Raw genomic sequence first — 7,714 nt, forward strand, 5'->3', positions numbered from 1 at the left:
GCTTCATTTGTAAACCCCTCTGCGCCGTTCTACTCTCCTCTACTACTCCCTTATCTTCTTCTTCCTTAACAAAAGAGAACACAAACCCTCATCTTCTATTTCTTCTTCATTCAACAAAACCAGGGGCCATAATCACTTCCCCAGTAGAAACAACGACCACCATGGTCCGATGAAACCCATATTTACCCTAGCCACTAACTCACGACGGTCATCACTAACAACCACCACCAACCATCTCCTTAGTGGATGATTCTCGCTCTGATCATCAACACCAGTGACCGAGAAGCTTATACAAACATCTAAGACAACATATCCCTTCTTCCGACTCAACTAAATAGAACAAAGACCCACGGCAAATCCTTCCCTAAAAACAAACTAATACCACCATCTTCGGCAACGATGAGATCAACAAAAGAAAATGTAACCAGACTAGACTCTTTCTTTTTTCAATTTTTTACTTGTTTTGAAAGAAAAAATACCATAAATAATACGAAATATTAAAAGAAAAGTAAAAAATACCAAAGAAATTACTCTCTGCTTTCTATTACTTCCTCTGTTTATCAATATAATGGTGAGTGAAACTCTTATTACAATGGTTGTTCTTTTCCTTCTCGAAGAATTTCGTCTACTGTTGTTGATGAACAGTTTCTGTTTTTCATTGCCCTCTTCCCCCCTTTGAATGGTTGCATGCATCCATTTATAATGGATTTTGTTGGTGCGTTTTTCACTGATTTCCAAGTAGTGGTATAGTAGATATCAACACCAAATTTTCCAAGATTTGGTTTGATTAAAAATATGCTCAGTGGATTTTTGAGTAGATGATAACGTTTTATTGATATGGTGACTTCTGACATGTGTGATGATGCATTCAGTGGCTTGTCGGTATGGTGAAGCGCATATGTGGTTTAGTCGTTGGCGTTCACTGTTGCGGCTGAGTTCGGTTGGCGATAGTTGGATAATGGTTTAGGGTAGGGTTTTAAAACCCTAATTTGTTATTTGCTGATTTGAGCCAAACTTGGGTCAGTTGCTAGGCCGGATTCAGGTCTTGGTCACTTGTAATATAATAGGGCTGCTTGTATTATTAATAATACTAATAATAAGAATAGTAATCATAATATAATATATAATGATAAATATAATATATATTTTAATCCTATCAAAAAATAGGTGTCTACAGCTGCCCCTCTTTGCACATTATTGTGTTAATAAGAATAGGGCAAAGATGAAAAAGACAACCAGTTTTTGTCCGGTCTTTTAACGTTTGATTTGGATATTCTTCATCGTTGGATTGAACAAGTTCTTCTCATTATGAATTTCTTCTTTCTTGTTGGATGAGTTCTCATTATGAACTCTACACTGGAAACACTGATGTAAGGTTGAACAAGTTATCCTCATTATGAACTTCTTCTTTCTCTTTGGATGAGTTCTTCTCATTATGAACTCTTTATTGGAAACACTGATGCAAGGTTGAACAAGTTCTTCTCATTATGAACTTCTTCTTCCTCTTTGGATGAGTTTTTTCTCATTATGAACTCTCCATTGAAAATGTTGATCCACCTCCTTCTGTGATGGAATCGAACCAAGGTTAAACAAGTTCTTCTCATTATGAAATTCTTCTTCCTCATTGGATGAGTTCTTCTCATTATGAACTCTCAATTAGAAATGTTGATCGGTTTATCTTCTCTTTGAAAATTTTCAAACCTCTGCTAACTTTGGAATTCCTGTCAAATGTTCAACATCTGGATGAAAATGAATAATAAATCTATTTAAGAGAAGATCTCTTGAGTGAGATAAAATTTCTTGTTTCAAGGGAAAATTGTCTCAAGCGAGACGAAATTAGTTTTAAGAAAAACCATCTCAAGTGAGATACATTTCTTGTTTCAAGGGAAACTGTCTCAAGAGAGACAAAACTCGTTTCAAGGAAAACAGTCTCAAAGATTTTTGTTTTAAGAGAAACAATCTCAAGGGAGACAAAATTTGTTTCAAAGGAAACTGTCTCAAGCGAGACAAAATCTTCGAGAGAAACTATCTCATGCGAGATAAAATGTTCTGTTTCGAGGGAAACTATCTCAAGCGAGATAAAATCTTTTGTTTCGAGGGAAACTATCTCAAGCGAGATAAAATCTTCTGTTTCGAGGGAAAATATCTCAAGCGAGATAAAATCTTATGTTTCGAGGGAAACTATCTCAAGCGAGATAAAATCTTATGTTTCGAGGGAAACTATCTCAAGCGAGATAAAATCTTCTTTAAAAAAATCTTGAGTGAAATGAAATGTCTTCTTTCGAGTAAAAATCGTCTCAAGCGAGAAAAAATCTTCTGTTTCGAGGGAAACTGTCTCAAGTGAGACAAATTATGTTTTAAAAAAATAATCTCAAGTGAGATAAATCCTCTGTACTAAATAAGGCTATCTCAAGCGAGACAAAATTTCTATTGGAAATGTTGAATATGAAGATAATCACTCCCTCTTGTTGTCTTTTAATCTCATCTTCTTCTGAAAGATCTGTAAAATGTACATGAATGAAACTATCCTGATGATGAATATTTGATGCAAAGATGCAAATTCATGTATGTATAATGCATGTTCTTCTTGATTAATAGCAGTGAAAATGTACTCAAGCAATCTTGGTTTTCTTCTTGATTTGTTCGTCTTCATTCTTCTCTCACACTAAGGTGTACTATCGTATTTCTTTACAAACATCTGCTTTCCTGACTCCCTAACATTCAAATTATTTACCCCAATTTCTGATTCTGAGCTTCTAGGTCTGAGGGACCTCTGTCAATTTCCAGGCTAAACTCTCCAGATAGATTGTCCTGATTGAAAATGTTTTCTTTCTTTTTATTTTAAAAATATGAAATGCTCGTTTAAGAAAAACGTCATTATTTTAGTCTCACAATTGAAGCCAATAACGGAACATGAGTTCAATAAATATCAAGAGAATCAATAGGTCTTTTAATCTTTCAAAGTTATACCTCTTTGTCAAGTGTCAAAATTGATGAGTTGGTTTCAAGTTAGCTCCTTAAAGTTTCTAAGGTTTCAGTCATTGAAATGTTATTTCTTGTTCGGTCCCTGTGAACCTTACAACATGCCCTTCTTCTTTGGCTTGACATTTTAATCAGATGCGGACTAAATGACGCAACTGGAATAATCAATTACTAGACTTTCTATAAAACTTCTATTTCAGTTCTCTGAAATCTTCCATTTGTTCAAGCTTCGTAGACTCCTCTAATCAAGGTAGTGTAGAAATATCGATCTAAAAATGAAATTTCTGAGTGCTCATGTGAAATTGACTATAACAGGAGTTCCTTAACTCCCTTAGTCCATCTTTGTCGAAACTCCTTATTTAGTTAAACTTGATTTAATTTGCCATTGTCTGGCTAGTTGAATTTAACTTTATTGTAATTTGCCTTTATCAGGCTAGTTGAAGGGTTCATCTCATCACAAAGTCTTTGACTTGACAATCACAGTGGAGCATACACCGAATTTCCAAGTACCCGATCAAGGTCATGGTTTGAATATAATCTATTCATAAAGCTAGGGCTTTCGAGTTTCCTCTATAACCAATTGCCTTAGCGGAATAGCTCAGCTTTATTGTATACATATAATATAATCACCTTTATTAGGCTAGCTGAATTCTATCCATAAAGTCAGAGCGTTTAACCAATTGCTCTAGGGGGATAATTTAAGCTTTATTATATACATATAATATTATAATCTGGGTATACGGATCCAATTTCTTAAGCTTGTCAAGAAGAACCTGCCATAGTCTAGGTGTTGTTGAAAGTCAGAAAATCTCATCGTTAGAGTTCAATTTCCAAGCAACTGACCTAAACTAGATTCACCTACTCGACTATTCCATCCGTGAAGATCATAATCATCATTGAACGTCATCAACAAAAGTGTGATCTAGTCAGTTTTGTAACATCATATACAAAAGATGCCCCATGTTGTCCGCTCCTGTGCATACATGAATACCAAGCCTATTGTTCATCCCCTTATGATAGAAGAAGACTATGTTGGTCCCTGCAATAAAAAGGTATGGTGTTCGATTGTATTTTCTGGGGTAAGATCAATGTCCTTGTTTTATTAGGTTTCAACCTTGTCATATTGTCAAAGATTTATAACTCTAATTATTTAAAGAGTTTTTAATTAAGTTGATATTCAAAGAATTTCAAGTCTGAAAATTACTCATTGCTCGTAACCTCATAAGGTAGCATTTAAAATGTTTGATTGTCAAGTGACTTACCAACTTTTTAACGAAAAGAGAAAGAAAATAGATTCAAACAAGACAATATGCGAGTGCATCAAAAGTTCGTAGTAGCTGCAATGATTTTTCTCAATTTGCATTAGAATGCCCTATCATTCTTCGAATTTTCATTCCCCTGAATCGATTAAGTGTTGAACCTTACGCTTTAATGCCCCACAATTATCAGTAGTATACCTCGAGCTTCCCATGTGGTAGCTACATGCTACATTAGCATCATGCCCCTCAGGAAATAGAGGTTCTTTCGGTTTAGACCTGACTAGAGTCACGAGATTCTTCTAACTAGTAATGGGAGCAGCTCTTCATATGTCACCGAAATTTTACTAATAGGGGTATTCTCTCGGGTCATTTTATAAGGTTTGACCCCATTATTAGCTAAATAAGAACTCATTGTATTGACATCAGCTCCTTTCTTAACATCGGTACTGTTAAAGCCTTTTATCTTGCTATTCCTAATGGCATTTTTGATTAATTCCCCGGAAATGACCAGGTCAACAAAGTTCTTGTTAGCATTTCCTACCAGATGCCCCAGATATGAAGCCTTCAAGGTATTCACAAAGATAATTGTAGCCTCATTCTCCAACAACAGGGGTTATACTTGTGATGCCACATCGCGCCATCTTTGGGCGTACTGGTTAAGGTTTCACTGTGTCATTTTTCCATTTTGCAACGTCTACCTGTTAGGTACCAGGTCAGTGACGTGACGATACTGCTCCAAAAATGCTCATACCAAATCTCTCCATGATTTGATCTATGATCTGGTCAACTGATTGTACCATTTGACCGCCGTTCCAGTCAGACTATCCTGGAAGCAATGTATCAGAAGCTTCTCGTTTTCAGTGTAACCTTCCATTCTCCTGCAGAACATGATGAGGTGGGCCGATGGGCAAGTGCTCCCATTGTATTTTTCGAAGTCTGATGGTTTGAACGTTGAGGGTAATATGAGGTCAGGAACCAAGCTTAGATCCCTTGCGTCACTCCCATAGAATGCATTGACCATCTCCTTGGATTTTACTATCTCTTCTATATCTTTCATTCTTTGGATAATCTCTTCATTTTCAGCTAATTCATTATGGTCAGGTACCTCAATATTAACATAATGTTCACCTGGCTTCAGCCCAGAAGCAGCAGGACAGTCAGTGGGGAATGAAGCTCCAGCATTATATTGTGGGTTCTAGATAGTGAAGCAGACTGGTGATCGGATTCCTTGATGAGTAGAGATGTTCTCAGGAATGTGAACATGTTTGAAACCTGGAGGATGTATGGGTTCTTCCACAGTGGTCTTTCCAGTGGTCAAATGTCTCCTAAATATTTCTTTCACCTTGTTCAACAGATCTAGCTGAGAATTTACGATATTAGCCTCAAGTTGTGCTAACTTGTTCTTCATTTCTTCTTGCATATCTTTCTGTTCTCTCTCAATTCTGGCTAATTTATCCTCTATTTCTTTAGGCATTTTCTTTCATCAATGATGATAAGCACTCTTGCTACCAGTGTGAACCTGGATCACTGCGATCGGAAACTTTATCTTATTATCATTACTTTAATGAATGAACGCTTTAATGCATGATTCGACAATGTATTGATAAATGCAAATGTCATGCAAAATGAATGTATGCAGAATGTAAATGCAAAAGGTATCGATTTCTAAAAGTAACCATTCTTAGAAAGAGTTCAATTCTTCCAAAAAAACTTTCATCTTTACAAGAAAGACCAATCTATGAATGCGGTTTGGACTTTTTAATTAGTTTCATAATTTCTATCATGACTCCAATAACTTTCTCATTTTTCCAGAAATGACTATGAATCCAGACGATGAGTAGTTAAGTGCAACCTATAAATCACCTTCTCTCCAATCTATGGTAACCATTTAGGGATCAAAAAGTCTCTGCCCAGATAGCCAGTGCAAGACTTATACCTTTCTCCAATCTGCCCAAGAGATCTGCAACAACAACCTTAAGATGGAACAAAATCTTTGGAAATATCACTAGATCATACATGGTAAGAGCAAATGTGTCAAATCTCTTATCTTCATACATATGCTCGAGTATCACCTTCTTGAGACAATGCCAAGGAAAACATTCACTTTCTCCTTTTTGTTGAATGTGCTCTAATATCCAATTTTCACCTGTACCAGTAATCTTTACCAGTTTACTCTTGAAGGATTAGATTTTTGGAGGTTTGGAATAAATTCTATCCACCTGGAGGTTTTCGAACTTAAATAGAGTTGTATACTCCTCGATTGTTGGTGCCAAATCTTGTCTGTTGAAAGTGAAACAGCTGTACGCAGGGTTCCAGAATCGGACCAAAGCCTTGAGCAACGATTCATCTATCTTTACATAAAGGAGCTGAGCTATGTCACCATATTTCTTGTAGAATCTCTCTTTGGTAGGTACTCTCCAAGTTTCCCAAATCTCTATCAATTCTCGTAAATCGTTTTGCTTGAAATTAATATTGACATCCGTGGATAACTGTGATACATAACCTTCAGGCAAATTGTCTCCTTTTACTTTTTGTGTTTCCTCCGACCAGGCTCGGACTACTGGATTGAGTTCTTCCTTGTTATGAAAACTCTTTTCCATTTTAATGATCGCTCTTCTAATCTGATGATTACTTGGTTAATCAACACCTTTCTTTTATTCATGATGATCTAGCATAATGCAAAGATGCAAATGCCTATGCAAAAATGATGATCCTCTTAAATACAATGCAAAAAAAACGAAAAATGACACAAGCAAAAGAAAAGAAAATTGGTGTGGGCAAAATAATCAATTAATGGATGCTATTTACAAATAAATATAACACCTACCCAATCATGATATCTACCCGATCATACTTTTATTAGATAATGACCCTACCGAAACATTTTTTCTACCCAAAATAATTACTTTCAATGAAATGATACTAACCGCATGGTATCTAGTTCGCATGTTTTTATTCGAAAAGAAAATTTAAAGTAAAAAAAGAAAGGTTCTAAAATATTTCTCTTTTGTGTATACTTAATTTGGGTACCTACTGACTATATCTAGAGTGATTGTTCTAAAGCTCACTATATGCATAGTTTCGGCTCTAACGGGAAAAAGGTACTCGAATTATCCTTAATGTCGGTGACCCATTGGGCTACCCAACCCTCGATCATCAACCATTAATGTTTCAAGCAGAACGAGTTCAATTCGAGGGGATACATTCCCTTATGTCCATGTGGAGAAACAATTTATCTCACGTAGATATAAGGTATATGAACCCTAAATATTACTTGCTAAAACCCATGTGGAGAAACAAATTATCTCACGTAGGCTAAACTTTCATCTCAACTTAAAATGGACGAAGCTCGTAAGTGAGCTTATGTTATGCAAATGACCATGATGTGTGTGAGGAGAAACATTCAGCCATTTGACTCAAAAGGAAGGCGAAACAACTCGACAAACTTGTACAAATATGAAAACAAAGATAAA

Source organism: Hibiscus syriacus, unplaced genomic scaffold (genome assembly GCF_006381635.1).
Source record: "Hibiscus syriacus cultivar Baekdansim isolate YM2019G1 unplaced genomic scaffold, ASM638163v2 tig00110443_pilon, whole genome shotgun sequence".
NCBI classification, from domain to species: Eukaryota; Viridiplantae; Streptophyta; class Magnoliopsida; order Malvales; family Malvaceae; genus Hibiscus; species Hibiscus syriacus.